Source organism: Orcinus orca, chromosome 7 (genome assembly GCF_937001465.1).
Source record: "Orcinus orca chromosome 7, mOrcOrc1.1, whole genome shotgun sequence".
Classification (NCBI taxonomy): Eukaryota; Metazoa; Chordata; class Mammalia; order Artiodactyla; family Delphinidae; genus Orcinus; species Orcinus orca.
In genome coordinates, this window is record NC_064565.1 from 45,444,436 (window position 1) to 45,468,720 (window position 24,285).

At 35.1% G+C, this 24,285-nt stretch overlaps 1 long non-coding RNA gene across 1 annotated transcript in view; it reads right to left on the minus strand.

Moving 5' to 3' along the window:
- The window catches only part of LOC117195424 (uncharacterized), a 65,705-nt gene extending 42,300 nt beyond the window's left edge, over nt 1-23,405 (minus strand). The window contains exons 1-2 of the long non-coding RNA XR_004475136.2: nt 17,995-23,405; nt 15,468-15,585 (exon numbers count right to left, since the gene is read on the minus strand). This is a non-coding gene — a long non-coding RNA (uncharacterized LOC117195424). The remainder of the gene's footprint in view (nt 1-15,467; nt 15,586-17,994) is intronic.
- Between the last annotated feature and the right edge of the window lie 880 nt (nt 23,406-24,285).

Consider the following 24,285-nt stretch of genomic DNA (forward strand, 5'->3'; position numbering starts at 1 on the left):
CTAAAGGATGTATCTTCTTATATGATTCTGGCCTCCAAGGATAAAAAGTTTCTGGAAAAAATTTTCAGACTTGGAAAATTATTTGTAGTTTGAGATTTCTTAGAGTATTTATATATTATGGGTTATTTCAATATTAAGTATTCAGACAGAGAAGTTTATTGTCACATTTAATACAAATTTTATTTAATCTTTAGAGTGAAATTTTATTACAAAAGTATAATCTCTTATTTTACTAGTAAGAACAGAGGATTCTGTTAAAGGAAATTTACAGGGAATTTCACAAGGACACATCTCTTCTAAACCACAGATTGTATTCCTATTGGCAGAAACATAGCTGGGAAAGACTCATATAATTTTACCTATAGAAATATTTTCAAAGATCATATTCAAGATTTAGTATGCTGTTCTTATAAAACTGTCTCCTCATTTTTTTTTTTTTTTTTTTTTTTCCGGTACACCGGCCTCTCACTGTTGTGGCCTCTTCCAACGCGGAGCACAGGCTCCGGATGCGCAGGCTCAGCGGCCATGGCTCACGGGCCCAGCCGCTCCGCGGCATGTGGGATCTTCCCGGACCGGGGCACGAACCCGTGTCCCCTGCATGGGCAGGCAGACTCCCAACCACTGCGCCACCAGGGAAGCCCTGTCTTCTCATTTTAATACAGGACCCTCTATAGTCCATTCCTTTGTTTATTTACTGAAACCACACTAGTAGTACTTTTGGGTTACACTAAGATAATCAGTAAACAAGTAAACCATCACTTATTGTATAACATTGGCTCACTCTTTATATAGTAATCAGTTTTGCTTCTATTCTGACTGAATTTTTTAGCTACCATTTGAATTTTGTAAGCACATTTATTTATTACATAAATTTAAATTCAGTAAACTTCTATATTTCATAATAATTGTAAACCCTTATGTAATATCTTTTTAAAATAAAGATGCTAAATTAAAACAATTTCTATTGCCTTCCACAACTTATTTGTTAATGAAAAGCGTATTTGTGAAAACCCTCCATTTTATTTACCCCCATTAATTAAAGTGCGTGGCTTTGCATACATGAGATGTTTCTCAAGTTCAAAGGCTGTTTGCCAACTTTAGTATTATGGGAAGAAGTGGCCCAACAGTTGATTTGGGAAGTAACTAACTTGGGTGTTAAGAATGCCTGGATGGCGGACTGGTAATTCAATCACAGGAATCAAAATCGCTGGAGAAAACACGCTGACAAAGAGACAATATTTTTCCTAATGTTTTGACTGTTTTTTAATTCTGTTTCAGGATGTAAAGAGGAAGAGTTGATGAGAAATTGGCATTACTTTGGGACAATGGCTGGAGCCACGAGAGAATATGTGCAAAAATATGACAGTGGTGGCAGGTACTGGAGGAAGCCTGGCAGGTAAGGCCACCAGGGCTCAAATGGAGGTTAGGACTGTGTGTCCATAAACATTTAATTCTTGGTGTGTGTGTGAGGGGGCTGAAAATGCAAAAATTCAAATCAACGTCATGCATTAAGCTGTTTATATTTGTCATTTAGTTCATTGAGAAAGAAAATTATATTGAATAGTGAATAATCAAAAAACATTCTTTTAGGCAAGCAAGTGTTGATAGAAATGAATACAACACAATCCTTGCCCTCGAGGAATGAAAAAGAAACATCACCCCTGCCCTTTAGAAGTTTACAGTTTAACTGGGAAGATAGAAATAGGAATGTTGTTTTGGAGATAAGGGCAAAATTATACAGTAGTTCAGGAATGAGTGAAATAAACTCTGGCTAACGGTGTTCCGATTGAGCAGAGTATTATAAAACGGAGTATAAATTTTTCAGAAAAAGGAGATGGAGGAAAGGAATAGGATAGGCACCAAAATCCATGGCACATTTGGAAATCATGATCAGCCAGTACGGTGTGGTGAAAGCAGAACATATAGAGTAGAGAAGTTGCAAAGGCTGATGTAGGAATGGAAAACTGATGGGAGGCACTGAAGCCCACAGATTACATGGTTATCAGCCCATAGAGTGGTGATCTCAACTCTGTCTGCCCCAAAGATCCATTTTTATAAAAAATATATATTTATTATATATGAGTAGTATATGCACACACATATGCATATATATGAAATAGTATAAAGATATAATCTTCACTTCACTATTTAAAAATAAAATTTATAGATAATATAACTTATCCATATACTTAACTACAAAAAACAACTTTAATATAAAGAAGAAAATTTCAAGACAGAAATGCCCAGACGTGAGTGCATTAGAAGACATAATAAAGAATTCAGATGCTTGGACCTGAATCACTAAAGATAGAAGCACGTATAAAGGCAGGCTGATTCAGGTGTGTTGAATTGGCAACATATATACCACCAACATGGTTGTTACAAGTGATGTAATTTTCCTAAATGAAGTTTTTAAAATTTTCCCTCAATTTGCATAGGGCTACATTTCTGAAAAATGTCAGCAACAACAAAACTGTAAAAGAAAAAGACCTTTTACTTACTTGGGAAATGAAATTCAGTTGTCGTCTTTTCACCCAGCTACTATCCAGTGATTCTTTTGAAAATGATACAGAACTCAGGAAAAACCTTATTGATTGGGACTGTGCCATACAGGACATCTAACATCCCTCCCTGCTCCCCTTCCTCATCCACTAATTTCTAGTATCCCCCAATATAATAGGTACATTATAAAACATAGGTAAACAGATATTTAAAAGAATGAGATTGTAAGCGGTATTGGGAAAGTTGGATAGCCAAATGCAAATCAATGAAGTTAGAACACACCCTAACATCATACATCATATGAAAATAAACTCAAAATGGCTTAAAAACTTAAATATAAGACATGACAACATAAAACTTCTATAAGAGAACATAGGCAAAATATTCTCTGACATAAATCGTCCCAATGTTTTCTTAGTTCAGTGTCCCAAGGCAAGAGAAATAAAAGCAAAAATAAACAAATGGGACCAAACTTATAAGATTTTGCACAGCAAAGGAAACCACAAACAAAATGAAAAGACAACCTATGGACCAGGAGAAAATATTAGTAAATGATGCAACCAACAAGGGCTTAATTTCCAAAATATGTAAACAGCTCATACAATTCAATAACAAACAAACAAACAAAACCTATCCAATCGAAAAATGGGCAGAAGACCTAAAGAGACATTTCTCCAAAGAAGACATACAGATGGCCAATAGGCACATGAAAAAATGCTCATCATCACTAACTATTAGAGAAATACAAATCGAAACTACAATGAGGTACCACCTCACACCAGTCAGAATGGCCATCATTAAAAAGTATACAAATAATAAATGCTGGAGAGAGTATGGAGAAAAGGGAACATACTCTGTTGGTGGGAATGTAAATTGGTGCAGCCACTATGGAAAACAGTATTCAGGTTCCTCAAAAACTAAAAATAGAGTTGCCCTATGATCCAGCAATCCCACTCCTGGGCATATACCCAGACAAAACTATAATTTGAAAAGATACATGCACCCCTATGTTCATAGCAGCACTATTTACAATAGCCAGGTCATGGAAACAAACTTAAATATCCATCGACAGATAAATGGATAAAGATGATGTGGTGTATGTATACAATGGAAAAAGATTGAAAATAAAGTAAATAAGAATGAAATAATACCATTTGCAGCAACATGGATGGATCAAGAGATGATCACACTAAGTGAGAAAGTCAGAAAGGGAAAGACAAATACGATATGATATCACATATCTGGAATCTAAAATGCAGCACAAATGAACTTTTCTATGAAACAGAAACAGACTCACAGACATAGAGAACAGACTAGTGGTTGTCAAGGTGGGATGGGATGGGAAGAGGGAAGGACTGGGAGTATGGGATTAGCAGATGCAAACTATTATATATAGGATGGATAAACAACAAGCTCCTACTGTATAGCACAGGAGACTATATTTAATATCCTACGATACACCATAATGGAAAATAATATGATAAAGAATATATATATGTATAACTGAATCACTCCGCTGTAGGACAGAAATTAACACATTGTAAATCAACTATATTTCAGTAAAATTTAAAAAATAATAAAGGTATAAAAAAAGAATGAGATTACAAAGCAAAATAAATGTAAGTCTAATATTTTTTAAATACTCAAATGGGTCACTTGTGCAACTCAATGTTATATGAATTTCAGTTTGTAAACTATTGCTCTATGACAACAGAGAGCCAATGAGGGTGGGTGAGACAAGGCATAGCATCAGGAGGTTAATGTCTTCATAAAAGATATGTCTATATTTTAACACTGTACTAGGTAGAACACAGGGAGGGCAGGTCAACTGTTACAAGTCTGTTACATTTTGTTTGAATAAAATTTTAAAAGAATGATGGTTCAAACTGAAAATATTATAAGAATGACAAATGTGAGGAAAATTTTGATAGTATTTGAGTAGGCTTCCTATTAAAAAATAGAGTATTAAAATTTTTATTAAATTTTAATTAAAAATTTTAGATTAAATGTCTTTTCAGAAAAATAAGGTTTATTCAATATTCTTTAGTCCTGGCTGATGGAAAAATATATACAAGCCTTCTAAATCCTAATTTGGCCACTAATCTACTCCTTCCTTCACCATTAACAACATACAAGCTATCATTCTGAGATTTTAAGGACAAATATGATTTTTAAAAATAGATAAGACTTTGACCATGTACTCTGTTAACTGGGGCTAAATGTGTAAGCTTCTTTTCTTTTTTTAGGTTAAGAGCCAATCTACAGACTGAATCTAAATGACCTACCCAAATCCTCTCTTAAATGGGTCACCTTTATTTATTTATTTTTGGCTTTATTAGAGTTAACTTATCTTCTCAGTAGCATGATTTAGGAGAGAATTTTCTTTAAAAGCTCAGCTGCTATAGCAAAATACCAAAACTATATTCCTTATCAAAACCAGAAATTTATTTCTCACAGTTCTGCCAGCATTGTTGGGTTCTGGTGAGAACCCTCTTCTGGGATGCAGACAGCTGACTTCCTGTATCCTCAATGAGTAAGCTTTTACACTCACAGGTGGGCTAGTTCTCTGGCATTTTCTAAGAGCACTAATCCCTTTCATGAGACCTCCACCCTCATTATCTAATTACTTCTCAAAGGCCCCATCGCTAAATATTATCATATTGGGCATTATATTTTAGCACATTATTGAGCAGGGGCAAACATTTGTTCCATATCACACAAATATAAGCAAAATTTTTTAACCACTTTGTCCTTCCTTCTAAAATCTCCAATTCTATTATTATAATTTGTTTTTTAAGCATGTTTTTGAGATATAATTCATATACAATTCACCCACTTAACATTGCACAATTCAATATTCAAAGTTGTACAACAATCATCACAGCAATTTTATATCATATTAATCACACAAGAAAGAAACCCCACACCCATTAGTAGTCACTTCACATCACCCCACCTCCAACCTTCCCAGACCAAAGCAACCATTAATCTACTTTCTGTCTCTACAGATTTGCTTATTTTAGACATTTCATATAAATGGAATTATACAATATGTGGTCTTATGTAACTGACTTCTTTTACTTAGCACAAAGTTTTCAAGGTTTATTAATGTTGCAGAATGTACTTTATTCTCTTTATTGTCAAATAAAATTCTATTGTATGGATATACCACATTTACTTATCAGTTATTGGACACGAGTTGTTTCCCTTTTTTGTCTATTATAAGTAGTGCTGCTATGAACATTCCCATGAGGACACTTCTTACCTCTTTCTCTGTGAAACTTCTAACTGGTCTACTGTTTGCCTTGTTGCTTTCATAAATCTACCAGCCTCCTCTTACTGCTTTTCACCAAAACCTTCCTTGTTTTTGACACAGTGTTCTTAGGCTTGAACTTCCTCACACTCTATTCCAAGTAGAGTCAGTTCCCTTAGGGAGAGTCATGGAACTCTCTGTTCTTGCATCCTGCCTCTTCCCCTGGACAGTTCCTCTGCATCATTGCTCCACAATTGGTATGGGGACGGCAGCCTGTTTTTCTCAGAGTGAAAACCCTACTCTATCAGTGAGGCATTGGGTGGAGGTAGCAGCCTCTGGTCTTCTGAGCTTACCTTTCCCAGGTGAGATCCATTGCCCTATGAGTGAGCTGTAGTGATAACAATGAGGGTTCTGTATTCTCAGCCTGTCACACCTGGAGTGGAGCTTCTGCCCTACAAGTGCCTTACAAGGTGGGTAGGGTGGTTAGAAATGCTGTTGGTCTGGCACTCCTGGGAGAAATCGTAGCCCTGGACTGAATGCTGGGGTAAGAGGGAGCTTTATCTTGGCTGCATCCACGTGGAGTAGAGCTTCCATCTTGCTCACCTGGTGGGGAGGAGTGTGATCTGGAAGATGACCTTTTAGTTTTATAATTTTGAAGAGACCAATTCCTCCCTGCCCTGACATAGACTTTTTTCTTTTTTGCAGTTGTGGTAGAGTGCTTTGAGATCCTTCAAGTTTAAAGTTGGGGATAAACAAATATCGAAAAGGAAAGAACTAGAAAGAGCTCTCTATAATTGAACGAAGGATCTAAAGAAACAACTCTAAAGAAAATACATATATATATAAAGTTTTCAGGTTGAAAGAAACAGTTGCAAAAATTATTAGTTCAAGGACAGGGTGACTTGATACTGTTAAGATATCAATCTTTCTGATAGTGATCTCTAGATTCATTGCAATCACAACTAAAATTCCAAAAGATTTTTTTTTGTAAAATTGATTAAGCTGATTTTAAAGTTTATGTAGAAATGCAAATAACCTAGAATAACCAAAAACAGGTGTTTTTTTTTGCGTTTTGCGGGCCTGTCACTGTTGTGGCCTCTCCTGTTGCGGAGCACAGGCTCCGGACACACAGGCTCAGCGGCCACAGCTCACGGGCCTAGCCGCTCCGCGACATGGGGGATCTTCCCGGACTGGGGCACAAACCCGTGTCCCCCGCACTGGCAGGCGGACTCTCAACCACTGTGCCACCAGGGAAGCCCCAAAAACAGTTTTAAAAAATAATTTTGGGGACTTCCCCAGTGGCGCAGTGGTTAAGAATCTGCCTGCCAATGCAGGGGACATGGGTTCAAGCCCTAGTCTGGGAAGATCCCACATGTCCCAGAGCAACTAAGCCAGTGTGCCACAAGTACTGACCCTGTGCTCTAAAGCCTGTAAGCCACAACTACTGAGCCCAAGTGCCACAACTACTGAAGCCCACATGCCTAGAACCAGCTTTCCACAAGAGGAGAAGCCACCACAATGAGAAGCCCGCACACTGCAACAAAGAGTAGCCCCTGCTCGCCGCAAGTAGAGAAAGTCCACGTGCAGCAGTGAAGACCCAACACAGCCAAAAATAAATAAATAAATTTATATATAAAAAAAGAATTTTGGAAGACATATGACAATGCTATAGTAATCAAGATAGTGTGTTATTGTTAGAATAGATATATTAGTCAACGGAATAGAATAGATTATAGAAAAAGACTCACAGTTATTACACTTTTGACAAAAGCAAAAGGCAATTCAATGAAGAAAGTGCAGTCTTTTCAACAGTCTTGGAGCAACTGGATATGCATATGAATCTCAATATTTAATTCACACAACACACATTTAATCTTAAGAACATAGACCTAAACATTACTAAGTCACAAGTAGAAAAGTTATAGAAGAAAGCAGTAGAAAATCTTTGCAAACTTGGATTAGGCAATGATTTCTTAGATAGACTACAAAAAGTAGGAACTATAAAAGAAAAATATTGATAAACTGTGAATCATCAAAATTAAAATATTATGTTCTTAGAAGACATGATTAAATAAATGAAAAGGGTAGCCACAGAGCAAAATAAAATATTCACAACATATAAATTGTCAAAGAGCATGTATCTAAAATATAAAATGTATCAGTCATAAAATGGTAAATAATCTAATTAAAAGTGTTGAAATGACTTGAACAGTAGCTTCACAAAGGATTATATACAAATGGATGATGAATACAAGAAACAATGCTCAACATCATTAGTAATCAGGGAAATTTATATTAAAACCACAGTGAGATTCCATGACAAACATACAAGAAAAACTAAAATTATAAAGACTGAAAACACCAAGTGTTGATGAGGACATGGAGTCACTGGAACTCTCATGCAGTTCTGTGGGAAATGTAAAATAATACAAACATCATGTAATAGAGTCTAGCAGCTTCTTGTAAAATGAAATTAAAACACTCCCTAACACCATATTCAAAAATAAACTCAAAATGGATTAAAGACCTAAATGTAAGGCCAGACACTATAAAACTCTTAGAGGAAAACATAGGCAGAACACTCTATGACATAAATCACAGCAAGATCCTTTTTGACCCACCTCCTAGAGAAATGGAAATAAAAACAAAAATAAACAAATGGGACCTAATGAAACTTAAACGCTTTTGCACAGCCAAGGAAACCATAAACAAGATGAAAAGACAACCCTCAGAATGGGAGAAAATATTTGCAAATGAAGCAACTGACAAAGGATTAATCTCCAAAATATACAAGCAGCTCATGCAGCTAAATATCAAAAAAACAAACAACCCAATCCAAAAATGGGCAGAAGACCTAAATAGACATTTCTCCAAAGAAGATATACAGATTGCCAACAAACACATGAAAGGATGCTCAACATCACTTATCGTTAGAGAAATGCAAATCAAAACTACAATGTGGTATCACCTCACACAGGTCAGCATGGCCATCATCAAAAAATCTACAAACAATAAATGCTGGAGAGGGTGTGGAGAAAAGGGAACCCTCTTGCACTGTTGGTGGGAATGTAAATTGATACAGCCACTATGGAGAACAGTACGGAGGTTGCTTAAAAAACTAAAAACAGAAGTACCATACAACCCAGCAATCCCACTACTTGGGCATATACCCTGAGAAAACCATAATTCAAAAAGAGTCATGTACCACAATGTTCATTGCAGCTTTATTTACAATAGACAGGACATGGAAGCAACTTAAGTGTCCACTGCCAGATGAATGGATAAAGACGATGTGGCACATATATACAATGGAATATTACTCAGCCATAAAAATAAATGATATTGAGTTATTTGTAGTGAGCTGGATGGACCTAGAGTCTGTCATACAGAGTGAAGTAAGTCAGAAAGAGAAAAACAAATACTGTATGCTAACCCATATATATGGATTCTAAAAAAAGAAAAGTGGTTCTGAAGAACCTACAGGCAGGACAGAAATAAAGACGCAGTCGTAGAGAATGGACTTGAGGACACGGGAGGGGGAAGGGTAAGCTGGGACGAAGTGAGAGAATGACATGGACATATATACACTACCAAATATAAAATAGATAGCTGGTGGGAAGCAGCCACAAAGCACAGGGAGATCAGCTTGGTGCTTTGTGACCACCTAGAGGGGTGGGATATGGAGGGTGGGAGGGAGATGCAAGACAGAGGGGATATGGGGATATATGTATACATATAGCTGATTCACTTTGTTATACAGCAGAAACTAACACAACATTGTAAAGCAATTATACTCCAGTAAATATGTTAAAAAAATTATTGGAAGTCTATCAATTAGAAAGAAACATAATTTCCTGAATTGGTTTTCTCTCCTAATTACCCCTGTAATTGCCCTTTCCTATTATTTTGTACCCTTGCAATACAACACTCTCTTAACTGGTGTCTCTAACTTTGTGTCTCCCTTCCCCAGTGTTTATTCCACATAGCAAATAAAAAATTATGTTTGTGAAGCACAAAAAAACCACAAAAAACAATACACTTACCATACAAATACATTTATTTTTAAGTGAAAATGATGGCTAAATGGAATTAAAACAGTTAATCCAGATGACTGTATGCCAAAATTTAGAACAGATTTGACAGATTCATATTAAGAGAATTTGAAATAGTCATTCGTATTTGACATGAATAAATTTGAAAAATAGTATTGTAACTGGGCTTGATACTGCATAATGAGTCAAAATCACATAGATGTAACACTCTCTTACACATGATTTTAAAAATCACTGTTTAGGATCCTAGTGACATTTAATCTAAACCTTTATACACTTCTGCTGTTATTGCTCTTATTAAAAGTCAGAGATCACTTCATTTCTACCTTTTGCTTGTTAAAGTGTTACTTTTAGATTTCTTTTACTTTCAGAGTACAAAATATCTGACTAATGGTTCCTAAATGTTTGGAGGGTCATACATATACAGCTTAAAGTTCTGAAGAAGCAATGTTCTCACTTACCAGAAAAATATAGCAAACTGCAGGTACAGGAAATTTAAGATATAATTTTATAGGGTCATTGGTTCCCTAAGGCACGTCCATATACTTCCTAGGGATCTATGGACTCTAAAAAAAAAGTCCATGATTCAAATACAATTTAGAAATGTTGACAATATGAGACAGGCAGATAATGTATCAAAATTTCTTTCAGCTTGTCATAGATCTAACTTAACGTAATGGTAAACAAAACTCTTTACCACATAACATTAAGCATTACTTGAGGAACCAAAATTTACATCATTATTGGAAGGAAATATTGGATGGTGGTTTTAAGTATCATATCTTAAATCATTTGAGTTGAGTTGAAATTCTGGATCAGGAAGTATGACTGTGGCTAAAATTTTAACATATCAAAGCCTCAGTTCTTTCATCTAGGAACTGTGAATAATAATGAAACCAATCTTTTCAGTAGATATAAGGAGTAGGTGAAATAATCCATAAAAATTACTTAGTACAATGACTGGCACGTATAGTGCACTTAACACATACTAGCTATTATTGATGTTCTTATCGGCGCTATAAGACATCATTTGAAGATAACCTTCCAAAGATGTTGAGTTTCTGTAATTCTAGTATTTGTTTTAAGTGGTTGCTTCTCACTATCACTTTTACATATATGTAACAAGGGAATACGATCTTTACTTTGTACCCTAGTGTTTAGAACTGCACACATTCTTTTCCTTACATTATTATAGAACAAGAGAACTCTGATGATACACTGCCCCACACAAAGCTTCCTTGTGTAATATTAAGATAGATCATTTGCCAAAAGAACAACCTCACTAAGAAGCCAAAGGCATGGGGCAACAAAAACGTCTTTATGTAATGACTGGTTCACAGGCATCCTTTGCCTTGAAGCATGATTCAAATTTCCTCATTGGATTAATTCTGTACAGCTCTCACGCATACCCATGGCCCTCACAAATCAACTTTCCTAGCTTCTAGATTTCATTAGGGATCTCAGCTTCTCTTTAAAATAATTACAATCTAACTTTCCCCCAGTTTTGTTTTTAGCATAGAACAAAGAAGAGCTGAATATTTAACTCCCTAGTTAACAGTAAACATATTAGTAATAAAAGATAAAAGAAAAATTGGACAGAAAACTTGCATACCCAATACACCATGCTTTTTTGTTGAAATAAAGTTGCTCAAGTCATAAATTTACACAATTGAACTTCTAAACAGAAGAATAATTAGGGTTAAAGAAAATATGCAGGCCTAGAAAAGAGAAATCTGGAAATTATTCCATTAAAACTTAATCATATTATAAGCTCAATTTTAAGCTTAATCACATTCAGAATTTGAGGTTAGAATAATGAAGAATGCTTCCTTTTAAAATTAGTTTGAAGGTTTAAATCAAGCTCAGCAAATTTAACGGAGTAGATTCTCAGGTCACTTATCGCTTTTTTTTCCCCTTTATGTTCTATCTTTTTAACATTGCTTCGCCTTCATTGACTCTTTTCTGTCCATAAATAATAGACAGGGGTAGGAGTAGTGGTGAATACTGAAAACCTAAGGGTATTTAGAACCAATATCCATAACTTAGGATACAGCTTCCCAACTTCAAAGGACTATTATAGTCATATACAGAAAAAATAAACAACTTATATACTGTATAGCTCCTTGTGCCTCAAATCAGAAAAAGTGTGTTGTTTACACTGAAATTTCTGAAAACTGAATGTTGTATCTCCATGTTAGTTTTTGTTGTTGTTGTTGTTTGTATACACGTGACTGAGAGAACTACTTTTTTTACATCCTAACCACATTAAATGGATTTAATCCACCCAAATAAGCATTTAATGACAGCATATAAGTGTATAGTTGGTCTTGGTCCTTCATTTGTGCAATTTACCTAGAACGATTCTGTTTACACCATTGCAAAGAAATCAATTTTCTTTCATTTTTCTAGTTCTGCTGTACTAGAACGGAATGTATTTTCCATTCATTTAACTTCCTTGATCAAATATCAAATATTATCAATTCTATCACTTAAATATCTCCAAATACATGCTCTTTTCTCCCTTCCATCAGGCTCTTTATATGTCTTGTTTGGATTATAGCAGTAGCTTCCAAATCAGTGTGCTTTCTGCATGATTTAGTTCCCTTTTATCTTGTGCCTAGATTGGAAGACTCTTTCTAAATGCAGAGCTAATCAAGTCACCCCTGTTTATCATACATTTAAAGTGGTGTTAATATGGTGCTGTTAATTTGTACTTTACATATACTTTTAAAATTTTTTGTATTTATCCACCCCAACCTCAGAAAAGTAAACATATACTAAAAGCATCCCACTACCTGAATAACAAAGTTCAATCGTTGTACAATGAGAATCAAGGACCTTTATGTTTCAGCCTCTGCTTCTCTTGTCTGCATTGTGTAGCCTGTGTCTGCTAACTGTGTAGCCTAAATTTTTTATAGTTTTTAGAATCTAGTATGATCTTGTTAGTCTCTGTACCTTTGACACAATGTTTCTTCTGATTAAGAACGCTTTCTTCTTTACTTATTTAAAATAACACCTCATTCATTGTCTTTCAAGATTCTGCCCAGGTGCCACCTCCTAACCTGTTCAGAAATAGATTTGCAGTTTAAATAGGAGACCAGCAACGACTCAAGGACAAAGACCCTGTCTTATCAGTCTTTATGTCCTCAGCACCTATTACCTACTTAATGCTTATAAATATGTGCCAATAAATCTAGCATGTTTGAGTCTCTTCCTAAATTTTCACTTCACTCCTCAGATCAATTCACCCTACACATTATTTTGAATAGACCCCCCTGGTCCTACTGACACTCTATCAAACACATTTCTGAGAGTTTGTTAAAGTTGGGAGATAAACATGTGTAGTACAGCAGCAAACAATGAGCTTAGATTTATAATCTAGGCATTAGGAAACAAATGAGAAAATTTAAGTGTTATACAGCCAGATTTGCATTTTAGCATTATCACTTTGATGACAATCTGAAAAACTAATTTGATATGGAAGAGAATGGTGTCCGGTGATCAATTCAGAGGCTATTTTAATAGCCGGGAGAGAGATACTGAGTACATGGATGACAGTGGGGCAGGAAAGAGATACTTAGGAGGTAAAATCAACAACTTTTCATTAAGAGATGTAAGACTGAGTCAGAGTCAAGGAAAATTCCTAAGTTTCAGGCTTTCCCACGCTGCCAAATCAGAAAAAGACGAAGAAATTTGGGGGTTGGCATATGGGTCAGTGAGGGTGCAGACGAGATAATCAATTCAATTCAAAATATGTTAAGCTTAAGGAATATACTGGACTTTGAGCAGGAAGTTTAGAGCAGGTTTAAATGTATAAATGTACAAATCTTGGGATGGCCAGACCTATGGATAGATATTCGATAATATGAAGCTTAAAAATACTATTTGAAATCATGAGAGTGTGAGAAATTTTCAAAGGAGACAATAGATTTTTCTCCAAGAAGTCTAGACCATATTTTTTTTCTATACTATATAGCTAATAAAATTGAAAACTGACTTACACAGAAGCTCAGAGAAAACTTAGCATGTTTACCATTTACAAAATAATAATAAAATTAAGCTGATTCATTCCACTGGGGGATCCACAGAGTTTCATTTTCTTACTTAACTCTGTCACTCTGTTCCATGCACCCTAATATGGTGCATCGTTTTGCTTTGCATGTCATATAGTACATTTATATAGCACTCAAAATAATTCCTTCGTCTTTGTCTTTAATCCAGTATAATTTTTCATGGTTGGCACTTCTTTATTTTATCCAAGTTCTGTCTTTTGGGATTGTGTGTAAAAGCTGAGAAGGGTCAAATGATGTGTGGGTTGAAAGTAGTTTCATGATTCATGGGAACTATCAACTATGCAAAATTATCACTCTGGCACAATGAGTTTCTTATGCAAGGCTTCTTAATGCAAAAAGGAAAATGGAGCATTCCATGGATTTTCCATCTCAAAAATATGCTAAGAAGTACATGGAAAATAGTCACATAACAGTTTCCAAATAATGGCCATATAGCTCTGTTATCATGCAAACATTTTTTCTACTGTTGCCTAGATGCAAGTGCTATATATTAACTAGTTCTCTTGTAATTCTGATAATCTACTGCCTGACTCCAAGCTTATTCAAATATGATTTTTTTAAAGTTTGTGGTCAATTTTGAATAATTAGAACAATAATATCTTGGGCATTTGTTCAAGGCTTTGCTATTTATTAAATTATTTCATGTAGATTATCTCATTAAACATACAAACTATAGGTCACCCGATAGCAAATTTTTTTAAAATTATATTTCCATTAGACGTTCATTGTTCACTCTTCTGACCACACAAACATGTAGTCATTTTAAAATTGTTTCTCATTCTAGCCAATATTTAGGAACAAGTTTTATAAATTAAATACATTAACTTTTACAAGTGCTTAAAACAGTCTCTGATAGAAAATAAGTACTTATTGAGTCTGTTAAATAAAATTTTTAAAAATAGCTATCTTCAAGAACATTTTATGCCTCTTCATTTCACTTGATCCCCACCTACTTTTACTTCTCTACACCACAGTCTCTTCTTATCTACTAGGCTTATTTTAGCCTCTCCTTCAGATGTTCCTTGCTATAAACCACTTAAAATACTGCCCCTAAATTTAATACAATTAAATTCCAATCATGTAAACTCCTGCAAAATTAGTATTATTTCCTAACTTTCAAAATCCTTATTATATATTTCAAATGCAGTCAGCCAAACCTACCTAATTACCTATTACCTCTCCCTGAGCATTCTGCTCTCTTGACATGGAGTATTCAATACATGGAGAAAAATCATGCTAGTCTGTCTGTCTTTGTGAAAAGTCTGCCAGGTCTAACTCAAAGGCTACATTTTCCATTGAAGACTCACCTGATTATTACAGTCAGATAACAAGTTTCCTTCCTTTCCACTCTGATGGAACTCAGTGCTTAAGATTCAAAAGACATTCATCACCCAGAGTAGCAGGGTGGAAGCTGATTAAGGACAGACTTGGCAAGTTATATATTCACACTGTTTTCCTGAATGTTTTGAATTAGTTCAGAAGTAGCCTATGATAGATTAATACTTTTACTCTGACTTTGCTATAGAATTCAAACCATCCCTGGCTTCTCCCACCTTTCTGGGGCATCTTCAACTTCTGTTCACTCACCTAACTGGAGCTAGATTTTCTCCTAAGCCCAAGATCTGGCCAGTGAGTGTCCCTTTCCTTTTCTCTTCTTCTCTTCTTTTCTCTCTTCTTCACTTCTCTTCTCTCTTTCTCTCTCCTCCTTTGAAATATGAATTATAAAAGTTTTGCTGAAAGAATGAATAATGTAAAAAAATACAGGAAAAACCTATGTTTTCATTTCCTAAGGCCTCGGAAGTAAGCATGTTATTGAAATTCATTAAATGAATCATTAAAAAACTAAAATTAGGCAAGAAAAGGAAAGGAAAAAACATTAAAGTATCGAAACTACCTAAAATTTTTCATTAACAATGCACTAAATGCATTTGTGTCTGATTTCCAACAAATGAGAGAAATTTGGGAAAATAGAATTGAGAATTGACTTCAAATGTTTTCTTCATACATCTTGGTGTCAGTATGTTACTGTTTAATAGGCAAGTGGAAGGATCAGGTAGGAGAGAGCCAAAATGAAAATACCTAAGAGAAATGAGTCTATTTTACACTAACATTTTGATGTTATGATTATTAAATTGGACAATGCAGGCAACATTCTGGTATTAAATTAGTATGATTAATTCCCATGAGTATATTTTCATATAGAGATTATTGTCATATATCATAACAAATACTGTTGAAATATGATTATAAATATAAAAGTGATATGCAGCTAATCAGTTTTAATGTCCTTTTAACACATATTTTCTCATTAAGTGCAAATACCTCTCGCAAGCATTCCAATTTGAAAACTATGTATTGCTATAACTTTAACACTATGTAATAATGTAACTGTGGTTGTTTTGTAACTTTTTCAGAGGTTAAAAAAAAAAAAAGCAAATGAATGAAAAATCCAGGAGTTTCTTTTGATGATGTTGATTCTGAAACTTTCATCAATTTAATTCCAGGCAACAGACAAGGAAAATATTTAGAAATCAATAAGTATTACAAATTTAAACAGAGGTAGCAAATACACAGCTACCAAACATTCCAATTCCATGCATTGTGTGCAGCACCAGAAGAATTTGCAGCTCTGTCTGCACAATTCCCAACATTATACAGTTTAGCTTACTGTTTTCCTGCTTAATTACCTACCTAAATATATATTATATATGCATGTGTCTATTTAGTCTTATGTTGACAATGTTTTCAATTCCTAAAGATGATTGTTAACATTCCTAAAATTTTCAGAAACATAAAAGATTTAATCACACCAGTTATCTCTAAATTTAGGAAAAGAACAAGGACATCTCTGACAGTAAAAATAAAACTAGAAATTAGCCAAAGTTAGTGAAAATAATACCAAACATATGGACTATTTTAACAGTTCAAGCTGTTAAGCTAAAACTATTGGACTGACAGTCAATGTTGTTTTTAAATTTGCTAAATAGAATACATTTAGTAAAAATTATGGAGCATTCATGATATGTTAGACACAAAGGTGACCTCCTATAAAGATCATAGACTTTCAGGATAAACAGTTACATTCATAAAATTAATATACAATTTGATTAAAAATTATATAAAGTTTTGAGGGTAGTTATATTGCAAATTCAAGAGAAGGGTGATGAACACTTCTGACAGAGTTAGAAAAGCCTTCAGAGAGGAAGTGATATTTGGGTTAAAACTAATAAGATGGGAGACAAACATTCCAGGACAAAGAATAATGCACGGCTTATTGCATGCAAGAGTATAATTATTAAACGGCATAGGGTATGCTCAGGTATTTGCAAACTTGGGAAACAGTAAGTAAGTTTACAGAGTAAAAAAGGAACCACATCATTAAAAGCCTTCATCACATATTTTTATTAATAAGCAATAGAAAAAATGAAATTTTATAAATAGAGATATAGAATTACTAGTATTTTCATTAATTCAACAATCCTTCTAAATGGCAAACACTTTCCTAGGTCTGAAGATACAAGAATGAATTAGACGTGGTCTTGTTCTTCAAAAGTGGGAAAGTCATTGGGAGAAACAGATTGTTTGAAATGATCTATTATTTATGTTGCTCTGATCTACAATTTTTTCAGATAATATTTAAGATAACTTGTGAAATTATATGACAACAGTGTATTTTAAAATATGGGAAAATATACAAAAGACTATTAAGGAAAAATACTGGCAACGAGGCCAGAATTTTATGGTATAAAGACATACACACACACCTAGTACTTGGCCATAATTGATGGCCCCAAGGTTTTTTGCAGCCAAAATAAAAAAATAAGACTTGGCAATTACACAGGTCACAATGTTAATAAGATTTTTTTTTAGACTCAAAACCACCATTCTTCTTTGGAATGAAGTTCAAACAGGAATTTCTCAGCACAGACCTCATAAAGAGCCCCTTGTATGATGTAATGTATATCTTAAGCAATATGAAATATGAAATAAGGAGTTTCAAAATAATAATATTTTGTATAAGAACACTCAACAAATAAGCATATAGATCCCAATAAAATGTGATGAAACAAAAATCACAGAAACTAACAGTTCCAACAACTGCTTCTCTGCTTACCTCAGATGAAAGTTTCTTTTGTGACACTATGATAATCAGTTGAAGAGCAGTCTAAGACTCAAGGCCACCTATTGAAAAATAAATAAAACATGTTATACTTTATCTGGGTGGATTTTCTTGAAATGTCATCTGTAACACCCAATTTTATATTTCTTTTTTCAGTGAAATACCCTTATTGTTCTCACTGACTTCTAAAATATCAGTTTCATCTGTTTTACAAATGAGATTCTATGCAAGATCTAATTTGAAGAAAGTTTACTATCGTTGATTTAAATTTGTCAAAAGTATGGAAATCACTGCTGTATTCCTTGGAGTCCTCTCAGTAAAACATCGTGACAGTGTTGAGATTTCCTTTCCCTGACAGTCCCCACTTTATTTTTATTTTTTTAAAATTTTATTTATTTATTTTTGGCTGCATTGGGTCTTCGTTGCTGCACGCGGGCTTTCTCGAGTTGCGGCAAGCAGGGGCTACTTTTCGTTGTGGTGCACGTGTTCTCATTGTGGTTGCTTCTCTTGTTGCGGAGCACAGGCTCTAGGCATGCAGGCTTCAGTAGTTGTGGCATGCAGGCTCAGTAGTTGTGGCTCGTGAGCTCTAGAGCGCAGGCTCAGTAGTTGTGGTGCATGGGTTTAGTTGCTCCGTGGCATGTGGGATCTTCCTGGACTAGGGCTCGAACCTGTGTCCCCTGCATTGGCAGGCGGATTCTCAACCACTGCACCACCAGGGAAGTCCAGACCCCACTTTTGCCAGCCTTCCTACTCAGGAGCCAACCTTTATCTGTGTCCTTAACGAGTGTTTATTCAATAGAGCCAAATTTGAATTAGTATCAAATCAACACTGCTTTACATCTAATTAGGGAGTCTGAATACTGGGAAGATGTCTGCTCAAAATGTTGGTGATGGTAGCTTTGAAAAACACATTAAATGGTGAGTGTGGTGTCTGGGAAGAATGCTGTTTTGATTTTGAACATTGTGGAAGGGTGTCATTAGAACAAATATTAGAAACTTTCCCTGTATGACTTTAGAGACAGATGCTCAATAGCATTCTTTACTTACTTTTAACCATTGTAGCATCTTAGAATGTCAAAGTTCAAGACTGATTCATATATAACGGGTTAATTTAATAACATCAGAATTTTATTGGATGAAATCATATTTCTGGTCATTCTCTTGGGCTACATTCTGAGAAAAGTTTCTGCAGTTGGATTATATAAGCTTTCCTCAGTAGTAGACAGTAAAGATATTTTTAAACCTGGACTCGGAACATTGTAGTAAAGTCTAGAGAGCAAGTAGTATGATTTCTGATGTGTAATTTATCATCTTATTCTTCATCACTAAATTCCAGTTAGGAGAGATGACCAATTATCTGATTCCATTCATGTTCCCATTCAATAAAGAAACATCCATTTCAAAATTTTGCTTCAAAGGCAAACTGTATTCCTTGTATATTCCTGTAGAACTTCTCAGAGTTTAACCCCATGTTAGACATTAAATGACAATAGCAGATTCATTCAGAGGTAGAAAGAAAGAGTTAAAACAGAAGGCTTTGGTCTAGCATCAAAATTAAATAACCAAAAATTTAAATTAACCTCAGCAGAAGACAAAAACTCAACAATAAAAAGGGAAAACACAAAAACAAACTGAACAATTCTAAACAATTCATGGCACGATACCCAGAACTCACTGAATGAAAGAATATTAGAAAACTCTTAATGGAATAGCTACTGTTATTTGTAAGGATGATATATTCACGAAAAAAAATGTTCTTTAAAATTAAATTCCCATTTTGTTTAGGACACAGCACTTAATGGGTTAAAACAAGCTCACCTTTTCAACAAGGACAGCTAAATATTTTAGCAGCACCAAGCAATCCCTTCACCCTCCTGAGTAAAAAAACATTGCTTGAACTGCTTTTCTTCCCAATAAATTACTTTTAAAATGATCAAACTGTGTCATATTATTTGTAATGCTATTAAGAATAATATCTAAAGTACTTAAACTAATTATGCCTATTTTGTAAGATTAATTACCATTAATAATTTAACATATTTTATCATTTACGTCAGTATCCGTTCTGATCTTTAACTTTAGAGAGTGCACTGTATATGTACCACATAATTAGGGCTTATGTATCACATAATTAAGGCTAAATACTAGGAAATCAGACTAATGAGACCAAATCAAACTGAATTATTTAAGCTTTTTTTCTTTAATTTTAGAGGTAGAATATTTAGTAATTAAACACTGATTTCATTTTCTTGAACTTGCATATGTCTCCTTTGTTTTTGAGGTCGTTGCTATAGAAGCCCTCAAAAATGTTGCTCTGAGAAGTACTGTAACGAATAGAGGCAGGTGGTTTTAGTCTTTTTCTGTCTTGCCCTCCTTCCTCCTCCACTCTTTTGTTTCCTGGGGTCTTCATTGTTTTGTTGTTGTTGTTGTTTTTCCAGGGTCCCAAGGATCTGCTGTCAGATGGGAACTTGCTCAGCTTCCTGTCATTTTATAGTCCATGCTGTGTGGGGAATTAATAGCTATTCAACAAAAAAATATGATTCAGGATTTCAAATTTTATGAAGAAATACTTTAGACAGAAAGACTTTTGTGTTCTTCTCAACACTTTACTCATTTATTCATTCACTTGTTTAATCATTCTTTGAACAGATGTTTGTGAATGGCTACTGTGGTTAGACTGTTGTTATATAGCACAACTGGTGAGACTTTGGATATGTGACTCTGATAAGTAACGAATAAGTAACGAATCACATTGGAGGATGTCATCCCACAAATTTTCACTGAGGGTCTCCTGTGTTCCCAGGAGCTGGGATAGGTGCTAAGGATAGTGTGTTGAGTGAGAGCAGCACGATCTTTGCTCTCAGAGATGATGGTCTTGTTGGGAAGACATAAACACATCATTCAATAAGATGCCTTATGATGGAAGATGTGTAGGGTCATACACGGGATCTAATTTCAAGTAGGGGTCAAAGAAGGACTCCTGGAGGAGGTGTCATTTAAGGTAAGTCCTGAAGGATGGTGAGAAATCAGGTACACGAGTGTGTATGTGTGTGGGGATGGGAAATAGCTGATTAAAGTTAAATTACCGAAGAATATTCCAGATAGAGGTAACAACACATGTGAACGCTGGAGGGATGAGAGGACCATAACTTGATTCAGAAACAGTAACACATTCAGTATAACTGAAATGTAGCATTAAATGAGTCTGGAAAGGTCAGTAAAACACAGAGCAGAAACTGAGGTCCTGTAGTTAGTTAAGTGCTTTAAGTGGACAAATTTTAAACCTAATTGCTGATTCTAAAATCTCCATTATATCTGCTGATCCTCTGCACCAAGAAAACATAAAGAAGTTACTTAATTTGAAAATAATCTTTATTTTATTAAAAAAATGATTTCTTAGAAAATGTCTCCTTTCAATAAATTTAAAAACGTCCATTTTCAGAAAAGCTACTGATGTATCTGCACACTTGTTTAGCTATGATTACAAGACATTATGTGTTTCAAGGAGATGGAAGGGAAGACTGACCCTCTTACTTCACCTCCAACTTGACTCCTCCTTGATAACCTATTTTTTTCTGTGCTAAAGTATCAATTGGATCCACACAATTAAATAGAGCAACTGGGTCACTTCTCATGTAGACAAACTACCTGCAGACAAGTTGTTTTTATCAGTCAATCTGGAAACCTCAACAGGTAGACCTATTGAACGATGCTTGACATATGCCCCGTGGTTATCTGGCATTATTCTCTGCTGGGAGAAGAGTGATTGGCAGTGTAGCCCTTATCCCTGGTCCACTCAGGTAGTTCCTTGTCAGCAGTTCAGCCCCTCTGAGATCTGTCTGCCTCACTCTGCTGTTCTCATTATCACTCAGTGATAGCAAGGCTTTGAGGAAATTAGAAGTAATTTTTCCTTTCAGAAGAGTCAGTAACCCTTATTTGGGACAAGACACATACACTACTCCAACGGCAAGTTCTGAATCAGAACATGCTACTGGTTGATAGTGAAAATGTTGGCAAGGGTAAAGAATGACTTGAATACAAATTGGCATACTTTTTTTTTACCCTATCCATTTACCACTGAAGAAATTTTAAGTAATTTTTACCAACATATTTTTGACATGTACTGGCTATTTCTCATGGCCTCAAAACTTACCATTACCTGGAATTATTTTTCTTTTTTTTACTGGGGAAAGAAAATAAGACCATCATCACCACAATATTCATCTTGAGTAGCACAAAATAGCATACACAATTTGGACCAGGAGACAAAATAGAATAATACCTTACAGATGAATTTCTTTTTTTTCCAAAGTAGATTTGGGAGAAATTATGAATAGAAAAGATCTTAAACCTGAGTCAAGGAAATAAAGTTCTTCATTCATCACAGAAACAAACAGTATAGAAATGACATAATTTCCCATAATCTCCCTTGATCGAGTCAACCTATTTCACTCATTTTATTATACAGGCTCTTCAAATGTTTTAAATCTAGCCCATCACCTGTCAATTCATGCTTCATTATCCTGGTTCTCAGTGTCATTCAAGGTTGACTTCCTTTCCGATAGTCATTCATGTCCAAACAGGAGTCACGCATGCCATTTTCATCCCCACTGTCATTTCAAAACATGGCTTCCTATAATTGTATATTTTAGAACTCATAGTGAGCTCAATTCTCTCTGCCAAAGAGAGGAAAGAACTAAAACTCTCTAGGAAAAGTGAACCTTCAGCCATTTTACATTTGCTGGGAGATTATGAATTAAGATACAGTGTTTGCGCCACCTTATAATCCCACAGAGGGCCACAAAAAGGGCCTTTAACGAATAGCAATCGGCGAACCTTGTCATGCAGTCCTTTTTAAGAGCATGGTTGTGGACAGAACAACAAAAATATCTATGAATTTCCCAGAGTAGAGCCACTGCTTTAGCCTGCTGCAGTTTCTCTGTGAACTTAAGTCTCTTTGACACAGAGGACTTCAAATTAAGCATTTCAGGTTCAGGATGGCATGGTCAATTCACTTTGCTACACGTGGGACAAAGGCTACTGTGAGAGTCCTGTAAGGAGGAGCTACTCCAAACCCATACATTTTTCTAATCACTTTATCACTGGCTACTGATATGGTTTCTGTCCCTTCTGTCACATTCGTAGTCAAGGAAAGTAGTAGTCATAATGAAACAAAATGAACAAACATTTAAGTACCTACTATGAGCTATTACTATGAGCTATTACCCTTTACTCTTGACTTTAGCTCTGTCTGATCAGTTTAATTATCTCCAATGTACTCAAAAGAAAAGTGAGGATGGGAGAGGTTGTTCTGGAAAAATTGTCACATCAATAATACATGGTAGAGTCTAAATAGAAACCAGGTCTTGGGGACTCCAAAGCTCATATTTTGTCCCTTTCGCATTGTATTAACCTCCACATTTACAGAGGCAGAAACTGTGGCACATATTGGGTAAATGATTTAATCAAAGTCACATAACCTTCTGTGAGTTAGAGCTAGCACCAACACCTAAACTTGTGATTCCCAGCTCAGCTCTCTTCTGCACCAAATTCAACTAAAATGATGATAATAGATATTACAATAACAATCATCAATATTATTATCACCATTACTAATTGAAAGCATACTTCTAATTAACATCAGAACTTCTGTGGGAGTACATTATTCCCTGTGGCCGCATTGTCTCATGCTTCCTTGAGTAACAGCATATTCAGCATGGACCATGTACCGGTTCAGTGAGAGAGAGGTATCACTAGAGTCAGAGCTCTGGAAGTCTTTACTTTCAGTATGCTAAGACTTAACGTTTTCAAATATAATTGTGTGTCTAAGGATGGACAAGTAGCCTATTTGATCTTTTCACTTCTCTGAGTTTTGCTAGGACTAGGTTCATTTCTAACCAGAAAGAAATAGAATACTTTCATTTGACTGACTGTCTTGATGAAACGTTGATGCCTTCTTTGTGCATTTTTTTTCTCTTTTTTTTTTAATGAGGAACTATATCATTGATCAGATTTTCAAAAGGTTAGATTTTGTACTGCTTTGGACAATGACTTAGTTTAAGTTACATGATTTTACCAACCCACAATATGTGGAACATATAGAAACTATATGGAAATAGGGGCAGTCTGCATATGTTTGCTCACTTGGCACGGTAGGTATAGTGCATATTCACCTAACCTTCTTCACATGGTGCTGTGCAAACTTTTCACTGAACTGATTTAAAAAAAAAACAAACAGGCACTATTCCAACATTGAAGCACCATAAGAATATGGAAATGCCAGTG